A 22,461-nucleotide genomic window follows, 5' to 3' on the forward strand; every position below is an offset into this window, starting at 1 on the left:
TTTCCAGTAGGGTTATGCCTGGTTGTTGAATGAATTATTTTCAACATTTTTATCACAATTCTGCATCATGAGTTCATCCCTTACTGATGACTGTTTGAAAACTGACATAGAAGAGAAACTTTAACTGAGAGCTAAATCTGGGGCTTTCTTTTGTGGATTCTTCGATCCACAGGTTGAGTTTATATTGCACTCTTTAATACAGCATCAATCTGTCTGTGTATTTTTCCCTCTTCAGAACAGAAATGATTAGTGTGACCTACCTTTGAGATCTCTACATCTCTCTTGGCTCTAGAAATTATTATAAGGGACAGATAACAGGACACGTGCAATAACATGATCCCTAAGAGACAAAGCTAGAAAAGAAAAATAATCAATAACATATATATTTCAAAACATTTGAACAAATGTTATTATTCTGTAGCTTGTATTAAAGCACTTCCAGTGTTAAGCTTTGCAAGCACACACAGAAAGGTGCTATCCCTACTGAAAATTATATGTTAATACAATGTTAGTATTCATGTGATTTTGTAAATAGATTATGGAAGAATTTAGCTTATTCACTCTTCTCAGAAAAATAGGGTGGTCTGCATCTATGACTGATATTAAAACATATTTGAATAGCTTTAATATTTAAACTGAAAATGTTACCATCTGATTACCGTATACAATTAAGTAGAGCATGATGATGATTATTGCGATGATTATAAACAGCATTGTGATAATTACAAACATTGAGTTTGGGATCCTACCTGAGTTTATGTTGCTCCCACAAATGTTTTCCAAAGGGGAAAAAAGCCCAAAACACACACATCCCAACAAGCTGTTTATTCTTAACCATTGACATTAACATTGACCACTACCGGTTTCTAAGTTTCAGAGGTAGGAAACTTCTCACTTTCCTCTCAGTATAATATAAATACACATTGCATCAATGTGAGTTATCCAACTGCTAACCTGCTTATTACCTGGTTTATATCATTGGTTCGTCCTGATCCATCTATACCAGCACTCAGTACCAGAGAAGCTGCACATGTGTACACACACACACACACATGCATGAGTAAAGAAAAATTTTAGTAGGTCTCACAAATACCAAGGAAAAACTGGATTAAAATAAATCCTTTTATTCCGATTGCTCCTTAGTTCAGTTTTTCTTCATCCCTCTTTAACTAACCCATGGTACGAGAAAAGACAAATCTCATGTTTCAAGACCTGCTTCAATCCATCTTATAGGTAAGAAAAGCCCTGTTACACATTTCAGACCATCAAGAAATTCTGTCTATGCACAAGAGAACACATTTTTCCCCTCCTGTAACCAATTACTGCAAAAATTGGAAAGTATTGGATATCTAGCTAAGGATATCTACATAAGAGGTACAGTGGTAAAGGTATTAGCCTTCCAGACCATTAGACAGCCTCACATATAGGTTTGATGCTTCCCCTTTTTGTTCGGAGAGGAGAAATGAGTCAGGCACACTAGAATCTGGTTTGCTTTTGGATCTAAGACATGTACTGTTTAATTACCATTAAAAAGCATACAAGCATGAAAGAAGCAATAAGCATGCACGGATTATTTATTTGCTAAAACTTTCATGATGAAAGTTGCTCCTAAAGGGCTAGGAAAAGTAAGGCCATAGATTTACTCTACCCTTGCCAGTCAAACAATGCAAGTGTTGGCGTGTGTGCTGATTCTTTTACAGGCCAGTATCCAGTATATCAACACAAAATTGTATTAATAAAAAAATCTTGCATTGGACACTCCCAAAATCATAAGATTTGCTTTTATTACTGATTTTATACCCATTGATTATTTTGTGTTTCTTTTGGGGAGGAAGCTTAGGAAGACAATCTTCCCCCCCCTTCAGGAGTTTATAGCTTTTGAGGGAAAACTGCTAGGCTTCTAAATGTGTGGCATTTTAGGGGTACAAATCCAGCCTTAAAAAGTACACACAAGCCTTCTCAGTAGTGATCAGAAGTGATTCCTCATATCTCTATTTTCTGGAAATAATTTCTTGTGCTCATGTTACTCCATTTGCTTTAGCATCCTCCTGCTCCAGCTTTCTCCTTTCCCCCCATTTCCCTTCTGTTCTTAAAGATCACCTGTTTCTCCCCTTTCCTCCACACCTTTCATTGTCTTGTTCTCCTGACAGTTCCTACACACCAAACCTTGGTCTCAGTAGGACTGTAAGAGATGGTGGTCATCATAACAAGAAACTGTTTCACTTTCACATTGTTTGGATAGGATGATCAACTTGCTGACTTCAGCGATAACAGGAACTTGCCATTTTCAATTAAAAAAAATATCACAAGATAGCAAAGTTTAAGAACACTAGAAATATACTATTGGTCAGACCAGTGGTCCATCCAGCTCAGTATTTGATCTCCAAGAGCAGCAAGAGAAGTTGTCCAGAGGAAAGCACACATCTGCCTGCTTTCTACTATTCATTTCCTTCATATTCCCCCAACATCTACTATTGTTATGCTAACCATTCCCATTAGTTTATGCATCTGTCATCATCAATTTGTCTAATGCCTGATTAGACCAACTGATACAATCTGCCCATACACTTTCTTACTAGGGTGAAGAAGAGAGTCTGTTGTGTAAAGTACTTTAACTAGTTTAAATTTATGCCCCCTCTTTGTTCTACTTTTGTGATTTAACACACCAGGTATTTCATAGAGGAAGCATTATAAATATTTAACAATTGTCAAAAATATGGAACTATTCTAAGGCCACTTAACTACTACCCATTTTCCCACAGTTATTTAGGAGAGAAAAGCTGTAGCACTGTCTTGTAGCCTAACCTTATGCAAGGCAGGTCTACACTAGTGCTACCGCAGCCTTACACCAACACTTTGGACCTAATTCAGCTTGGACTGGAACACAGCTCCTAGCAAAGCCAGCAGGAGCTGTGTCTACACTTGTCAGGACTGAGTTTGTCCCTGTACACCTACAGTTTTCCATCTTCTGCATTTAGTCTTCCAAAATTCTCTGGGTTTTTGAAGAGGATGAGCAAGTATGTATTGCCTAGGTGAGACCTTGCACAGCCTTTGTCTGCCCTGTCATTGCGTCTGTCAGTCAGGGCCTGTTAACTTTTGAAAGCTGTGGAAACAAACAGGAGTGAAGAATATACAACTAACTTCTGCCAGACGGATTTTTTTCTTTTTAAAATAAATCCATATTTACATTACATTCTCAACCCTTCAGTCTCTATTCCAACATATTTTTCATCATTTAATATTATTGTTCCCATATTCAGGAAATATCAAAACTGACAAAAGTAAGAGCTAAATTGTGAAGTAGTGTAACAGGAAAGGAAAGAAGAGTTAGTTATGTATATTTGACTATATTCAGTGGCTCAGTAAACCTGTGAGCCAATACTATGCTCCTCTGAAAAACTTCTTTAAACCCAAATCCTTGCACAACCCAGCTTCTTCATTTATAATAAAATCTATTAGATTAGCAAATTTGTATTCATATTAGTACAATAGTACCTGGTTAGACTAGTTAGAATTACAGAAAAGATCTCTGTAAATCAATTTTTTGGACTAGAGACTATTCATCTCTAATCCTATTGCTTCAAACTATTGCCCTCCTTTGCTTTCATAAATAAAGTGGCCAAAACCAAGATAAGCTAAAACTTTCACACATCAAAATATAACCTCTCCAAAACATACTTTAAATGTGTAAGAGGTTCCATTACCTGGGAAAGAGGAGAGAGTGTAACAAAAACTGTTACAAGCACTTCTCCAATTCTAGGTCTGCATGGTGCCCATTGCTGAACGCAGAGAAGTAAAGCTTTAGGAAACTGATGGCAACATTTGCCTGGTGCAGGTTTTGTTTATCTGTAAATGCCAGCCACGCAGAATAAATACTTGCCTAGTCACAGTGGTGACTGCATGTATTATAACTCAATTTCAGGTTAGAATCAATTCTTAATTAGGAAAACAACACCTATGTAACACAAATGAAAGACTAACACAGCCTCTAATTTTAGAAAACGGCTTGTGTGGGATTTGCACGTGATTCTGAGAGGTGACTTGCTTTTCATTTCCTGGATCAGTGTTTCCTAACCTGTTGGATGTTATTTTGAAGAGTTTTAAGAGACACTAGACTGAGATGAGAAAGCATGGGGCGCAGCGAGGCACCAGGACCCAGCACAGCTACGGAGTGGAAAGGGTGAGCAGTTTGCTTCCCCGTGGCGCCTGCAACTCAGTCCCCAGGCTGACCGACATCCTCAAGCCTTCACTGCTGAGAAAAAGGAAAAGGGGAAAAAAGTATCAACAGTACTTTAACTTACGTTAAAGTGCAAATTTAACTTAATCTAGTTAAACACGAGCAAGAAACAATTAAGTTCCCATAGAAAAAAACCCCTGGCTTCTAATCAGAACTAGCAGTGTCACCTTGAATCGTGTACATATGAGTATGTATTTTAGAATACTTTAGAATAAGATAGAAATAGTATAAGAGGTCTTAGTAGTTAAGAAGGGATCACAGTTAGAAACTGGCATACGAGAGTGTGAGAATTGTAGACAGTTAGAAATAGAAACTAGCATACGAGAGCATGAGAATTGTAGAATCTTCAAGGTGATGGATAATGCCGAAGTTAGATAAGAGGGTACGGGCACTGCATACTTTACTAACAAGCCTATGTTTGTCCTAAAAGAATGCGAAGCTGTAACCCTTCAAAGGCCAATAATGGGAACATCCTCTTACCGGGAGAGCCATAAGGATAAAGGGACCCACAACAACCCTGAAAACAACAGGAATCACAGCCACTAGGGGAAGGGGAAAGGGAAAGGGAAAGGGAAAGGGAAAGGGAAAGGGAAAGGGAAAGGGAAAGGGAAAGGCGGCAGCGGGAGATTGCGGCCACCGACCCCACTGGGGGATGAAAGGACTGCCCCCCCGCCCCCCTTGTGAGCATGCGCAGTGAATTAAAATCACACTGTAGCTTTACATCGAAGTGGAGAAAATACGGACCAACGGAAGAAGAGGATGATTAGTTAGTCTGATGAATATGCATTAGATAGGCGTGGTGTGTTAACTTGCATGTATAAATACTGAACATAATTGCAATAGGTGTGCTCGATTTGTGGAAATATTCGACCCTGCGCAGAATAAAGCAATGTCTTCTCTCCAAACATGCTCTGTGTGTTTCAGGAGTTATTTTACAGCGAGGTAACAGGAGGAGATTTGGCTTTCAATGGTTTTTGAGTTAGAAGTTAATACAAGCTACAGTGTAGGCGTCCTGCCCTAGCCTGGCCGCCTTGGAGACCCCCTCCGACCAGTCCCAGGCTAGCTGCCCAGCACCCCTCTCCTTAACAGCCAGTACCCTTTCCTTTCATGTCCAGGGTGGAAACAGTGAGCCAGCAGTCCTCCAGCTACCTCAGGCAGAGTTACATTTTTAAGTCATTATGCTTTTGATTACTAATTTGACTTGTGTAACTTGTGAATGAATTTGTCTATGTTGTAAAAGGTGGATGGGGGAGTCAGCATACAGCATAGCAGCCCTGGGTTTGCTAAAACCACGCTCCCAAGAGATTTCATTTCGTGAGATATGTAAAGAGAACACTTTTTGAAGAGTCCGTTCAGTACAAGAGTTGCCCAAGAAGCAGGGCCTCAGCATTTAACCACTGAAGACATGAACCCAGCGAAGTTCACTTACGGAAGTAGGGTCACGAGCCTTGAAACTGGGATGAACAGCACCGGCGTTGAGAAACGGCTGCTCTTGCTGGTACAGTTGAATTAAAATCGTAACAGTAGGGATTCATGCCAAGATGCACTGTTTTACATGCCAAATGTAAGAAGAGCTAAGTGGTATACACCAGTTAACCTCCTGACTCACTGTCTCTGCCCTCACATGAATATGACTAGATTTGTTAATGTTTGGTAGGGTGGGTTTTTTTATAAATAACTCCTATTACTGCTGACCAGCGTTGTCCTTTGAACACCTTCCTTCACAGTCTCCTCCTGAAGTAACCTGCATGTTTTTCACTTTCTCATCTTTACTCCTTTTCCCTTTTTGCTTTTTCAGCCATTAGCCTATCCATTGGGTTGTTCGTTTGGTTCTTTGTTTTGTTTTTTCTTTTTATTTTTTTTTCTGTGATTTTATGAGAAAATGATAGGCAATGCATGAGAGGTTTACAGTAGAAATGGCTTAACAAATTGGACCTGATTTTCCTTCTCTGGTTTAGTGGTGAAAAAGGCAAGGCAGAACACAGACCCAGGAGGGCCAGAAGGGAGGATGCTCATCAGCTAAGACACAACAGAGAAGTTACACTTATTCAGACCTACACTTCACCTGAGCTGTTTAACTTTCCTGAAGCACTGGGAAGTGCTCTCCAGCATTAACTTTCTATTCCCTGTTTATTTCTGAATCAGACTCCCATTGTGCCCTAGATTTCAATTTCCCCATTATTCAAAATCCACAGTTCCTGTCCTTGCATTAGCCTGGATTCTACTTTGAAAAAATACTTCTGGATATCAGAAAAAAATCGCCTGGAAAAAAAGTATTAAATTTAGGTTGAGCTAATGTTTGAATGCTTCAGGAAGTGTTTTCTTTCTGGTGAGGAAAAAAAAGCACACAAAGAAAAAGGTTTTCTGCTTGCTTCTCTGGATGGGCTTAAGGTTTATTTTCTATTTCTTCCAGACTTCTAGGATTCCAATAGCCCCGAAGGATTCAGCAGTACAGCTCTGCCTAGCTCTGTCTCACTTGCGCTTTCTGTGCAAGTGAGATGCAAAGTCCACATTTAATATATGCTGGCTGTGAAGAGATCCTTCATGCCAGTAAATCTCGCCAGTTCTGAAAGTACTCGCCTTAGTAATGCTTGCACAGCACAACGCATTCACGTTTTGTTCAAGAACACTACAGAGAGTAGCAACCTTTCTTTAACGGCGCAGTGTTTGCACAGCGACTGGTATTTTTTCTATGCATCAGAGTTGCTGCACATCTGTCACCATTGCTGTGTCCCTAATGCAGGTGTTCAGTGCTCCCCAGACATATTCGACGTAACTGCTGCACGTGTTGCATGCGTTAAAGTACTGCTCTGGGATGTAGAGTACAGCCAACTCCTTTCAGACACTCCAGTCTTGCTGCTCATTCATTGCACAGCTCTTTTTGTACACCCTCCTAGACATTCTGGGCAAGAATACAAAAGGGCTGTGTTTAGAAAGCATCAAAAGAAAGATTTTGCCATTAACACTACAAATGATGAGCTAATAAATGGCATCAAATTCAGTGTATTACAAGAAATCAGAATCCCACATTTTCAGGTATTCTGGACTGGACAGTAAAGTAGGGAGCATTGCCTCTCATCTAGACCATGTTCAAAGACCTATAGTCAGACAACTATTTCCATCTCTTCTCTGCACCTTGTTTTCACACATACTGTCTACAGTAAGAGTCACAAAAATCTCACTTGGATGTCTGTCTCCCTTCATTAAGGAGGAGATATGTGTGTCTGAACATGGGCCCGAGAATCTAGAATTAATTAATATTTTATAGTCACATTTAAAAAAAATGCACATAAATAAGAGGCCTGCTTAACTGATACTTATCCACAGCTGCTACCATAATAGGAAACCAAGTTAATTAAAAACATCAGCAACTACAGCTAATAGGGAAGTGGAACAGATAAATACAAAACACACACAACTGTTATTGTAGACTTTCACTATGACAAAAAGCAGCACTAGTTTTCCAGAGTTGTGAGCCTAGAACATTTTGATGTGGATTAATTTACCCATCACTAAAAATAAAATGAATTTACTACATCATGCCCTACTCAGCTGTTAGCTCATTTTGATCAAAAAACAAAACAAAATCCTTTTAACAGTTCAAATCAGGATGGCCCTGTAGCTCACTGGTAGAGGAATGAAGGCCATTATTCTGGTTTGGTTAGAAACTGGAGTTATATGAGACAATTTGTATTACTAGCGTTGCTTCAGACAGTATTTGTGACCCCGTTGCTTCAGACAGTATTTGTGACCCTTAAATAGCTCCCTTCTTAACCTCTCAATGCCTCAGATGGAAGGAATGGAGGAGGTTATGTCTGAGGAAGTAACGCTTACCTCTTTCCCCAAGCTGGAATCTCTGAATGATTATCTGTGAAATGCTTTGCTTTTACTGATCGGTTTTGATAAAAGATATTCTCAAATATAGTACTATATTTTTTAGTCATATATACCATTCCAATGCTTCTATGAAACATGCTTGAAAAATGCACTCTGTATCGTACAGTTTTATAGAGAGAAATGTAATACAGTAATTTGTAAAAGAGCTAAAAAAGATTATCAGATGACAAAACAAGGGGAAAATAGGGAAAACTCAACTCCTCTGTTATAGCACCCACCCTCAGCTTCCCCCAGAGAACTAAGTCTAAGATACTTTCTCTCAATGACCACATGAAAGACTTTGCTACTACAGACTGGGAACCAAAGAGACTACTTCCTAGAACAGCCACTACAAATATGATATCACATTAATTAACCTTTATTTTATTCCACTGTATGAGTAATATTACAATGGAAAGTCTAGATAACATGCTCATTAACTTTTCCATTCTTTGAACTGGTAAGCTGTCGAATTCGAGCAAAAGTATTTGAAATAAGCTTAATTTGTCTCATTTTTTACTCGGTTATCTGCTCGGCATAAGAGACAACCTGTTTCTGATACATCAAGCAACAATTCTATAGAAAGTACTAACCTGAAATTTTCTCTTTTGCACCTATTTCACCATAAAGAGGTTCATTCAATCAAGGAAGGCTTTTAAGCAGATAGCGGAGCTGCAGCCATGACTAAGTGACAATAATGAGACCAGACAGCTTAAAACCTTGATATTGTTTCTGCTTCATACGCAGGCTGACACCCCACTGAGATCCTTCCACATTTGCCTCCCTTTATGGTACTGCAAAAGGCACAGCGCATCACAAATAACAACATTAATGAGATTTCTATTGGGATTGCAATACATTTTTCTGTTGGGACTAGTTGGGCACTATTATTTGCCTAATTATTCCTCTCCTAATTAATTCTACCGGCAGTTGCAGATCTTCAGTTATATAAATACTCTCCTGTGTTTGCTCAATTAAGTGGAAAGATTCCTGTAACCTAATATGTTAACATTAGGATAAAAACAGCTGCATAACCTCCACCCAATACAGAAAATATTGGAGCTCTCTAAAGGAAAAGCATATCAAAGCTCCTTAGACCTCTATTTTTTCCCTAATGTAAGTAGCTCCTTATAATTTTCAAAAGCATATTACAATTCTTTTTTCCATCTTTCAGAGCTGGTAAAAGGTATCAGATTATCAGTGAGTACAAAATAGTATCTCTTTGGATAGCTACATGACAAGGAGCTTTAATACAACTTTACTACACTGAATAATACCACTAAAGTCTTTAAAGGTTTGGGGAATAAAAGAGTTCAGCACTCTGCTACATTATTCAGCACTTACACATATAGCTAGGAATGACAAAAAAAGAACTTGTGTATAAGTGTATGTATTTTGTCTTCATGGCTTCCATTCCAGTGGAGAGACAGATAACTCGTCTACCTAACTCTTTAGAGGAGTCTGCAGCACTGTCAGTGTTGGCCTTGTCTCATGAAGCCTGGCCAAAATCCACTTTTAGGAGATCCACAGAAAAATGGATGTCTCCCAGCAGGAAAAAGAACTTCATTCTGCGAAAGGACAATCTCTCTACAACTGACCACATGGCACACTTCAAGTAAGAGTTAACTGAATATTCAAACTGCTGTACTGACAGACCATTTATCATCCCAAGTATTCCTCCCCAGACTACCCATTCCACGTAATACAGTAGAATGTCTGCAACGCATGCTGCAGACATGCACCTTTTTTTGAACAATTATAAACAACTTACAGGAACGTCTTCAGTAACTCCTTGTCACCAGTTTCCATACTTTCCAATGTGTGCACAACAACTTTGTTTGGTTTGGCTCATGACTAGTAATTTACATTAAAATTTGCCTTTTGAGGCCAGAATTATATGCCAGCAGGTAAATAATGTAGCATTATAGACAGAATTAGCTTTTATGAAACGACAATCTAAAATTTGCGGACATGTTTATGACTAGTAGCTCCTTTAAATTCCATCCTGAGTTACATGGAGTGTCTCAGGATACCTGGTTGTGACTATCATTCAGTTATATCATGGATTTGATAATTCTAAATATTCATATCAAGAAAGATTGCCATTATGGCAAAGTAAAAGAGGAGCAAGTGTTTTAACAACTCCATTGCATTTTGACAGTTCTCATGATTACTGTACTTTCAAAACAAACACCTTATGACACACGTACAGACTGCTCACGACGTCTCTGTTGACTCTCCCTTATCACAGACTTATTTAAGTTTCCGGTTGGAAGCCATCAGCTTTGAAAGAGCTGGTTAAGTATTTTAATGAGGTGCCTGCTTAGAGCTCCAATTTTAATACTCAAAAGGAATAACAGTTAATAACTCCAGCCTCCAAGGCTACATGACATACATTACTTTTTAAGAACATAAACAGGATTATTTGATGTTATGAAAGAGAATTAGACTTTTCATTCTCTGGGACTGTAAAATTATTTCAATATGGATTAGCTCTAGGTTTTCCAAACCTTATCAACATTATCAGTTCTATTCAATGCAAAAACTTCCAGCTGTGTCAGTTAAGACTGCAATTAAGAAAAAATCTTGCCAATTAACCAAAGAGCCTCACAAGATAAAGGATACATCCCAGTTAGTACAAGACTCCTGTTTAATTGTCCAGCAATGAAGTGCATTCTATTACTTGACATTCCTGCTTATTTGGAATTGTACAAACAGAACTACTCCTCAATAGGTTAGGCATGGATTTCACGTTAGTCTTCACAACATAAATAATGTATCTTAAACCCCAACTATGGACGCAGGAGATTATACACACAGCCAAGAAAAGAATGCTTTGAATTTTTACCTCAACAGTTATGAAACAGGAGAAAATCTTGATAGGATAACCTTCCATAAAGATCCTTACAACCAGATAGCTTCCTCTTTCAGTGAAAATAAGTGGTTCAGAATGTCCTTGTCCTATCTTCACCACAAAGATGTCATCTTGGTTCCTACAGCGAGGTGTAGACACTTCTTTCCTCCAAACCTAATCTAATCCTTGGTATTCAGGACACCAAAATAACTTCTTTGCAGAGTTCTTTTCCACACCTATTAACTTCTACAACCACATTTTTTCTTTCAGTTCCTCATATAAATGTGTTTAGAATACAGCATGTTTGATTTAAGCCTACTTGATTTGGTATTTTGTTTCAAACACAATGCAGAGAACAAGCTTATTGCCCTGCTACAAGCCAACTTTGGCCTCTCTCCCAGAACACATACACCCTCTTGAACCTCTCCCCTTCACCCAGATGAGCATATAATCCTCCAGACACATTTCAGCAGGAATGACAAAACTCAAACTCAGCTATAATTTTTAAAATAGATGGCTTCTTGCAAATACCTGTACACTGTATTAAAAGATGCACTTTTTTTTTCCCTAAACCATCTTGTCCATATTCCACAGGCTATGCTTTCCTCTGACCACCTTTAGAGATGGTCATCTTACTACCTTTTTTGCCAGCCTGATCCATCTTCCTGAGATGGCCTGACTGGTATACATCTAATTAAACTCTGAACTCAACTTGGATTTGATCTCAACTTTTATTTAACTTTGAAGTACACTGCTTTTATTTAAGACTTGAAGGGTTGAGGGAGTTAGAGGTGGGGAGACAGTAGTATGCTTTTCTAATAATATCAGCTGATTTAAAAAAAAAAATATTATCTCTATTTTTAAAAATTTGTGGTATCTCTCCAATATATGGATTGGACATGCAGTCAGTGAATAGATAAGTACCTGAACTTCCTTCATTAATTTCTGAGGCAGAAGAGGTACGAATCTTCCGTTGCACTGTAAAACCTCAAGCTGAAAACTGCAATTCAGGTACAGTTCTCCTTCCTTAAAAAGAAAAAAGGAAAAAAGAAAAATCATTCATCTGATGATGACCAAGGAAGAGACTAGCAATTTGTGGTGAGCTAAAGTCTGTATAAAACATTCAGATATAGATCATCTTCCTGAATTGTACCTCCTACTGCCCCAATTGTCAAAATGAAAATCTACATGTTCCCACAAGTGCAGTTCAAAGTGCAGTTCAGAAGAACAAAACCTGAAATATGTCCTGTCCACCTCCAATGAACAGAGGCTAATCAATGGTTAAAACAAGCATTGGTAAGAATGTAGTCTGGGTTAGGCTACTATAAAACATGCTTTAGCTAGGTATAAAAGCCTGTTAATAAATTTACTGTAAAACAAGATATAAGAATAGCCCTTGTCATAAAAACACTACAGCAAGTGGATGTGTATCTTGTACAAAGTTAAGCTGAACTAGAAGATGACATTAACCACGTGAACTTGCCATCTGCCTCTCTGCCAGGGTGTTACCACCTCCACCACAGAGCCAGCAGACTACTTCATGCAAGCACTATCTTACCATTCAGGCAAAAATTCAGACAAGTTAGCTCAGATCACCAATTTAAATTATTAAGCTTATCTAGCTCATTTTGCCTGAAGGAGGTTACAGGACACTCACATCATCCTTCTGGATGCCTTGCAATAGGCAGCAGCTACCAATGGTGAGAGGATTAGGAGAAGCTGCAAGTCAGGGGGAAAGAAACATCCAATTACAGCTTTATGTATCAAATGAACATTTCCATAGCAACCACTGACTCAATCATCCCAATTTTCAGGGTTAAAGTTTAATTTACTTTAAAAAAGAAGCATAAAATATTAATTTGAGCATCTTACAAAAGGTTATTAATCTGCCTGTTTCAAAAAACTGATAGGCCATAAATGAAATAAACAACTAGAGTACATTAAAGTGTTAGGTTTTGTCCATTTCTGTTGATATTTTGGGGCTATACATTTATTCATTTCTGCAGGCAAGAAATGAAGGTGAATTCTACCTGATCTGTTCAAATACTGCTGCATTCAAAGAAAAAAGTTGAATTTTAACTAAAAATAGTAATAATAATGCAAAAGTAATAGCGAATTGCCTAACTCCCCCCCTTGAAACCAAAAAACAATGGAGTTTGCAAGCACCTATTCTCCCTAGTTTTTCAAGGGTTGTTGTTATTATTATGCATCAGGAATGAATGGGCTCCATATAGTTTAAAGACATGTGATCCCCTTCCCTCTCACCATATAAACAAGACGATTAACAAGAGCTGGTTCAAATTCAAGATTACAGTTATTTACCAACAACTAATCCAGGCTGTGAGTTAACCACGCCACAGAGAGAACGACTTGGCAGCTTAGACACAGACAGCTCACACAGCTCTACTGCTTCCATGGCTAACCTGTGCTCAGCAACACTGTATAACACAGCCAAGAGATCCAAACTGCTCCAAGCCGAAGCCAACTCAAGTGTTACTTCACTGTCATCTTAGAACTGGAAGCATACAGTACAGATGCAACAAACTGCCTTTCAGCAGAGTCAGCCTGAGCGCAGTGAAGCTCTTTAGCTTGAGCTCCGTGCTGGTTCTGCTGTAGGTGATGTGGCCCTTACAAAGCCACCCGGCTGTGCCCACACTGCGCTGCCCAGCATTCCTCGCTCCAGGAATGAGGAATCCACGCAGCACAAACACACGGAGGCCGTTAGGCCCATTGCTATGGATTGCAACACACAGGACATGTACTATCCAGATTCTTCCATAATCTGGAATTCCGGCCTCACATGCATCCCTGGCAATGAATTCACTGTATATAAATCCTGAATCAGTCTATATTCTCTCCTAACGAGAACATGAATTTAGTAACATTAGAGGTAAAGTTTCCAACGTGCAGCACTTCAATCAATTTCTGATTACATAAACTGTTACTCTTCTGGATAAAGAACACTGATTTAGCACACCAGAGTAGTTCCTAAATTTCATATGTGTGTGTGTGTGTGTGTGTAGTTTCTTGCCATTTTCTCTCCAGCTAAAGGACAGAATTCACTGTTTTCTATTTTGTCCAATTATTTGTTAACTAAAAGCATTTTCTCTTACAAGCTTAACATATAAACCAAACTTCTGTTGTCATATACTTTGGTAATCATCATTTTAAAAAGTATTTTACACACACATTTAACTTTTAAACACTGCGATGTCATAGAATTTACTGGCAACCCAAGTATTACCAAAATGTACATTCAAAAAAAAATAAATGATGAGATGAGAGCAAAGCAAACTGTAAAGATCAGAATCCATGCTAGGACAATCAGATGAAAGCAGGTAATCAAAACAAACTCACTGTCCTGGTTTCAGCTGAGATAGAGTTAATTTTCTTTATAGTGGCTGGTATGGGGCTATGTTTTGGATTTGTGCTGAAAACAGTGTTGATAATACAGAGATGTTTTAGTTGTTGCTGCACTGGTCAAGGACTTTTCAGCTTCCCGTGCTCTGCCAGGTGCACAAGAAGCTGGGAGGGGACACAGCCAGGACAGTTGATCCAAACTGACCAAAGGGCTATTCCAGACCACATGACGTCATGCTCAGTATATAAAGCTGGGGAAGAAGAAGGAAGTGGGGACATTCGGAGTGATGGCGTTTGTCTTCCCAAGTAACCACTACGCGTGATGGAGCCCTGCTGTCCTGGAGATGGCTGAACACCTGCCTGCCCATGGGAAGGAGTGAAGGAATTCCTTGCTTTGCTTTGCTTGTGTGCACGGCTTTTGCTTTACCTATTAAACTGTCTTTATCTCAACCCTCGAGTTTTCTTACTTTTGCTCTTCCGATTCTCTCCCCCATCCCACCAGGGGGGAGTGAGCGAGCGGCTGCGTGGTGCTTAGTTGCCAGCTGGGGCTAAACCATGACACTCACTATCACACCTTGGAACCTACCAGTCTCTTAACTGTAAATTTCCTAATACAAATTATTTAATGTAGATTTCTAAATATTTGAAAGAAAAATACAAGACATACCACAAAGATGATGTGACAAAGTGAATTGAAAAATCTTGGAATATCGCTGAGAAACATAGTCACGCTATACACAGATATGTGATGTATAAAGCCCTCTTTAAAGACAAAACCTTAGTTCTCTCAGTAGTAACACTCTGTGCATCTCCACAAGAAGTTGCCTCTGAGTAAGTACGAGCATGTAGCTTCAGCTTACTGCCCTTCACGGAACAACACAAAGCAAATCTACACTCATGCAGTGGCAGGTGGGCTTAGGGAAGGAAGCAGGGAAGATGCCAGAGGAACACTGATAATTTTGCACAGCTCTTTCAACTTATATACTACTCCAGGCATATAGTACAAGAAATATAAGCAAAAAACACTTGCAAGTATCTGGAAGCTTTCTGTTAAGTGCTAAAAACTGCAAACCAGCCTGCCTTCTTTCTCTCCTTTCCCACTTCTGTCTTAACCCCCTCCCTCTCCCAGCCACATGCTTCTCCTACATCTCTTGAGTTGACTGTCCAAATCAACTGTCACAGAACAAGAATTAACCAAAAAGACATTTGCTGCTGGATTAGGAGATTGGGACTGGCTTGCTGATCATGTGGTCAGATGAGCACTAGGTAGGCCTAACACAAGCAACGTGAAAGGAGCACATACTCCTTTTAGCACCAGCAAGTCTTCAGCTTGTTAGTTTCTATTGTTTATATGCAGGCAAAAGAACAAGTAAGAAAGTGCGGTGCAGAAGAGGATACAACTGAAGGCTTCCCTAATAACCTAATTCAGCTGAAATGAGACATCACTAGCAACTGTTAGATGTTTAATTTTGGTATCTTACCTTTTATCAGCAGCACAAAAGTCAACCTTTCAACAAATACTGTATTTTACTGTCTGAAATATGGCTTTAGATACAATTTCAGGGGAATGATGGTTGGTTGCTGTGTCTAGAGAGCCAGATTTAGAACAACTGGTATTCCACAGAATCCTTGAAAGCATCTGGAATAAGTCACTAATGAACATTTCAGCTGAAGGCTTTATAGGGCATTTTAAAGCTTTCACATAGCGCAGAAAAGAACTTGGACTCTGAAATGTACTATGACAGTATTTGTATATATCTGTGTAGGAAGGATTACCCTCTCTAAATATTTTCAATGAGTTCTGAACGTTGATGCCTCTTAAATGCCAGCAGTCATCAGGTTCAGCTGATCAAAGTTTAGTCCATTTATTTGTGGAATAAACAGCTTAGAATAACCCTTCTTGTTTCAGATTGCTACTGCAATAAGAAGGCTGACAACCTGCCCATACAAAAAAGAAATCTCCTCATTTTCAGCAGTCGCTCATTTTGTTGTCAGTCACTGAGACTATTATCAGTGGCTTGTCATTCTGACCTAGGATGGCAGGACAATCTGTAAATTGACTCAAGGTCCTGTTTTTATAATAAGCTCATACCAAACCAAACTATATAGTTACAGTACCTGTGATAACTGAATGGAACTGCAAACTTCACACTATCTTTTAAGATGTCAAGGCTGGTGCCTTCTCCGCTTGTACAAGAAAATGTTCACTTTCTGATCTGATAATAAAATAATTAAAAAAAAAGAGCAGCAGAATAAGACAGAAATCAGGGACCTACGATTGCAGAGGATGGATCAGATAACCCTAATAATTCTTTTCTAGAACTAAACAATATTAAATGCTATTAATATAAACAGGTAAATTTTTTGCTTAACAGTAGAGATTAGAAACAAGTAAAAAAAAGAAGAAAGGAAAAGAAAAAGAGAAACCAAGAAGGGCAGCTAAGCACTGAAGTCCACTGACAGCCTGCAGCAGATAGACACCTCATTTTTATTTGTATCCTTAAAAATTACTCCTGCTGCCAAGGCTACAGTGTTGATCTACCCTATTTACAACCACTAGAAGCCAGAGACAAATACAATTGCAGTACTGCAAGATCTGGCATGCTAGGTAAAGGCACTACTTTATTAGTGGCATTCCCTTTATTGAAGCCTCAATAAAAGCAGAAAATCATCAATAGCAACTGACTTTGAATAAACACAAAGCACATTCAAATAACGAGCCAAAGTGCCCAAAGGAAACAGACATTAACTACCCTCACACTCATCCTCAGTATAGACCTGAAACACCCTTGTGTCCAACATCCACATTTGACAGTACTTCCCTTGAATGTTTTTTGTTTTGTTAAAAATCAGAAGCATAAAATAACAGTGCCTGGTGCAGTTACTGAACCTAAATATAGCCCTCTAACAATTGTTTAATTTATTTCCCACTGTCATGCACTAAGACTTTTGTCGTAGGTCAGAACAAAAGAATTCCAGACTCATGCCTGTGTTAGATACAGAGAGATTTTGAAATGATGTAAGGACAATAACTATTAATTATATGTTGGAAGGTTGTTTATGAAGAGCAGGCAGTTCAGGGGAGGGGGGGAGGGGGAGAGAAGTCAAACTGCTTTCCAATTATAAAAAGGAAAACTTTTTTAAAAACAGTATACTTTGCCATTTTATCTTTGCTTCTCTCCCAAGACCAAAGGCAAAGATCTTGTATTATGACTCTATCACTACAAAATTATTTTTATATGTATAAAATTAAAGTGTTATTATTCTAAAACAAAAAACTACAAAATCTAAAATAAAAAAAAATCCAAAATATCTGTCAATTAAACTGCAAGATACATAAAATGCTACCTGACAGCATCAGTTCAGTTGTTCTCCCAGATTACAAAGGTTTACAAACAAGAATGGCATGCCTGAAAGATTCCTTTAATGGATTCACCACAGTTGAGAAGTTTAGCAGAACATGAGCAAGTACAGTGATCATCACTTCAGGAATTGGATACAGAAACCAACTCCTTAAAAACTTAAATGTTACAGTTTCAGTTCATTATCTACTAGATATTAGATTATTAGAACAAGAAAATAAGACAGACCTTTAAAAAAGCCTATCAAAACAACACTGGAGTTTTCAGGAATGAGTCATTTTACCTACTACATGGGACTGGATGTAAACAGAAGATCCCACCCGCCTTCTGAGTGAGCCTAGTAGCACAAACACAGAAGGGGCAACGGTGGTGCCACCCTGTCAGGCAGGTGAGCTGCTGTTTCCGCTGTTGCAGTACACAGCGGGTCATACAGTTCATCTTTTCCAGACTGTAGTCTGGCAGGTTGGAAGTAATCATATATAAGTAGTTGTTGTTGTTAAATTACAGTTCTACCTAATTTAGGACTTTTAGATACTGTTTCATTACAAGCTATTTTTATTACATCTCTTCTACAATATAAAAAATATTCTTTAAAATTAACTTTAAAGCAATATAGAAGAAACTTTTTCTAAAAGTACTTTATCCCCAAAGCTCAAATAAGGTTATTTAAACAAACATGCAGCTGATAGCCTACAGAAACCAGTAAGCCTTTTGTCTAGGTGCTTTAGTTTCCTTTTTTTTTCTTCTTTTTTCTTTTTTTTTTGTAAAATGCTGACACATTTGTTAGGTACCAACAGGTTGAGCAACCTAGCAGTTCAGCTCTCTGTTCACTACCTACCATTACCTTCACAGTATCAAGACTCTCTTCAGTCAAAAATAAATGAGGCTATTCCATTTGACAACACACTTTTCCCACTGCCTCCAACAGCTGTAACCTAATAACAACAACAACAACAAAAAATTAAAAAAATAATGTTAATTGCCAAGTCAACCCCACAAATTTCTATTAATTTAGAATTAAAAACAGTGGCTGCACCATATAATCTTGTTTCTTATGCTTTGCTCTCTCTCCTCTTCTTGATAGTATAAAACACATATCATGCATAATCTAGTATATTCCCAGTTAAACTGTAGAACATGGCAGCATCCAAGCATCCACAATTATCTGCATTGAGACATAAATGGATTATAATTTATCAGTCAGTTTGCTTATGCAAAGTAGGTATTACAAATCACACACATGATAAGAGGAGTGTGTGCAGAAGGTACCTAGGAGATAAAAATCTCTGTGAATCTAAAACAGAAAACATATGCTTTTAACCTAGAAAAAAATAAAAACCCACAGCTGTCTTCAAGAAACTACAGCATGTCAAATTCAGCTTTGCTTATGCTCAGAACATCTTTCTTGGAAGGGCTGTAGCTATTTTTTTTTCTTCCAATTTAAGCTTTTTCTAAAGATGGGTGAGAAAAGAACTAAGACTGCACATGTACATCTTTGACTAGTATTTCATAGAGATAATAACTTCATCTGAGAAGCTTGTGAGGAAGATATTTAAATCAGTAGCTTCTCTGCTACCTATGCTCTTTCTCCCCACCGTGACTGCAGGTTGTGACTTGTATTAACGGCACAGATGAGAGCCAACCTAAGAAAAAGAATTTAAGAAACTGTAATGTTTTATATCCCATTACTTTAAGGGTCACGTGCAAAACCAAGCTAGTATAAATAGCCCTGTACTACATGCAGGGGAACCAAAATAAGATCTTGCATATCGGATGTCTAGTATGAGTGATCATATTTGTGAAAACTACTGTAAAACAGGTATTGCACCACAAGTAGCAAAAATTCCTTCGAGGGGAGAATCCAGCAGGGAGAAGATTGCAGAAACTTGTATTAGGTTTTCAGGTACTGTGTGGTAAGTGGGCACCTGAACCAAGGGAATAGCCCACACAAGCAAGCATAAGAGGAACCCCACATAAACACATAAAATTTTATGTGTGACAAACACAAAGACAGAGGTCATTTGGCTCCAGACACAAGGGTATCTAAACTAATTAAATTAATTTCTGGAATAAAATGTTTTAACAGTCAGATAACATCTAAAGCTGTACAGTCATTTGTCTTGTCTGCTTACGTTTCTGGAATGGTAAAAAAAAAAAAAAAAAGAAAAAAGGCTCATTAACCAAACCTTTAGCTGCTGCTAGGTACTGATTAGCTCAGCACTCCTTTAGCTGTATTTTGACATGTTTTGCGAAGCTAGCGATTGGGAGTGTGAAGGGGCTGAGAAGTGAACAGAACCTGACTGAATTTGTTTCTCTGCAGCTGTCTCAGCTGTGCTGCCAGGAGAAAGCCAAATACAGTGACATCCTACACTCGATTAACTGCTAGTTAGCCATCTCTGTAACCATGAAATCAGAAACCACAAATCTAAAAGTATATGCAAAGAGCTTGCATCATAAAGAAAAGACTGTTTTGAGCAATATTCTATTTATTTTCTTAACAAGTAGGCTAAAGTGCTCAAAAGCAAGTGCTTAAAGACTTGCATGTACTTTGGAGCATCTAAGCATGTAAGCATGCGGTCTGATTTGCTAAAGAACTCAGTGTTCAGCAGTTTGCACTGGGGTGTAAGTGTTCTCAATGTATGCTCAGAAGTAAAACAAAATTAGGCCTTTTATGGTTTTGGAGTTTGGTTTGGGGGGGGTTGTTTGTGTTTTTGTTTTTTTTAAGACGTATAGGGAAATTCTAGTGGCAAGCACTTGACATTATTAGAATACACTAATTGTCTTATCACTGCATACAATGAAAAATTATTTTTATTTGGAATAAGAAAAGTTATTGGTGATTGAAGATATGGCATTCTCTCTAAAACCAGGTTTTGAAATCACGATTACAGAGAGATCTCCAGCTTTCAGCTGGAGTAAGAATACTAACATTTTCTTTCAGTTGCCAGAAAAAAAAACAACACCAAAAAACCCCCAAACCAACCCAAACCTGAAAGCCAGAAAATCTTGTTTGAGCTTTAAAAGTCTGCAAGCCCATTGCATTAAGGTCTGATTAGTGGTTTCCTGCTACTTAGGTTGGTCAGTATTGAAGGGAAAGATAAGTGATCTTCTTGGAAGGCAAAATAATTCTTAATGAGAGTAATTAAAATGTGGTTTAATGGACCTCCTACAAGATACACTTATGGAACTATACAAAGACATAAAATCTTGACACAAAATAGATGAGGTTAAATGATCTCCTAATTTTTGTCTGACATCAAAATGTCATATAACACATAACAGCAATAACACATACCATTTCTAAGGCTGACACTGAAACACAGTTAAGACATTTTTAGATGGCTAACAAACCTCCACTTACCCAATTGCTGCAGCTTGTCAACATTTATCCTGGCTCTGCAGTGGTAGAATTCACATCCTTTATTTGAGGTAAACAACTGAACAGTAAGAATTAATTACAATTATACAAATACAGACTAGAGGCAGAAATTAAATAATTAAAAATTAAACAGGTTCTGCTGAACTATAAAGGATGGAAAGAAAGAGGTTAACAGGAACAAATGGGTTAAAAGGTTGATCTACCAAAGCTTACGACAAACCTACTGTACAATGGTTTAATTTACCGTTGCTATTGTCTTATACCACTAAGAGATCACCGATTTGTATTCCCACAATGCCTGTAAGACTACTTTGGTCAATGTCAGTTTTCCAGCACATCTTAGACACTGTTGTTATTGGGCTAGAATTATTTCATACTGACAGTCCAGAGTAGGATGTAGGGAATATATCCTGACCTTCCTGATCTTCTCTATTGGAAAGAATCAGCACAGGTTCATGTGCTACTTACTTACTTTCTTCTGTAACTACCATCTAGGCCTCAACAGACTTACTCCACTAGCTTGCAAAGCTTGGTAGATCATTAGCAAAGGATAGGAATAGTCAAAACAACAAGCAGGTCTAAATTGTATAGCATTTTTCTCCGGGGCTACTGTGGAGTTGTCTGGTATCTCCTCACAAGAGTTGAAAGTAGAAACTAGACAGGGAGAGCACTAACTCCACACATTTCGTGCACTATGGTCTATCTACAAAATAACACCTTAATTTTCAGAATTGTGTTTTGGTTATTTGCAGAATAGTTATTTGCTTTCAATAATGAAAGCAACAGAGTCAACGTCATATTTCTCCCCCCCCATTACACTGAAGTTTTGAGTTTCTTGACAGAAGTTCTTTTCTTGCCAAGGACAAATAGGTAGAAGGAATGACTAATTGGTCAATGATCTTTTCTGAACATCCAACTACCTACTGCACTTCCTAAAAAGCAAAATGTCTCATCTTCAACCATGTACATGTCTTAGTAATACATATGGAAGTCAATGAAATACACACCAGTTAGAAGAACAGACCCAAGAACTTACTATGTCCACCAAAAAGAAAAACTATAATTAAACGCTACTGAAATATTACAGCATTCCATATTGATGCTAGGCTAAAAAGCTAGTCTTAGAGGCTAGTTTCACTGTATGTTATTGAAAACATACAGCAAATTTGTGTAACTCCCTCATGTGCAGTGGTCATTACGCGGCACCCAAAAGCGGTAACTGTTTCATATCAATGTCACTTTTAATTAATAGACTGCTGACTGGTTTATAGCACCTGCATCTGTAACAGCTTCCTTTCTAGCCGTGTTCTGTGGCCTTGTACACTACGCAGCATGCATATATCACATGTGGTTACATCTCCCCACTTAATGACTTCTTTTAAAATGGACTATA

At 38.2% G+C, this 22,461-nt stretch overlaps 1 long non-coding RNA gene across 1 annotated transcript; it reads right to left on the reverse strand.

The window, feature by feature from the left end:
* Positions 1-24: 24 nt before the first annotated feature.
* On the reverse strand, positions 25-21,105 carry LOC140658171 (uncharacterized). The gene is made up of 5 exons (XR_012044623.1): positions 21,051-21,105; positions 18,534-18,624; positions 16,446-16,543; positions 11,892-11,993; positions 25-353 (listed from the first exon to the last, which is right to left on the reverse strand). It is a non-coding gene; the product is annotated as an uncharacterized lncRNA (long non-coding RNA).
* Positions 21,106-22,461: the final 1,356 nt, after the last annotated feature.

Source organism: Ciconia boyciana, chromosome 11, assembly GCF_034638445.1.
Source record: "Ciconia boyciana chromosome 11, ASM3463844v1, whole genome shotgun sequence".
Classification (NCBI taxonomy): Eukaryota; Metazoa; Chordata; class Aves; order Ciconiiformes; family Ciconiidae; genus Ciconia; species Ciconia boyciana.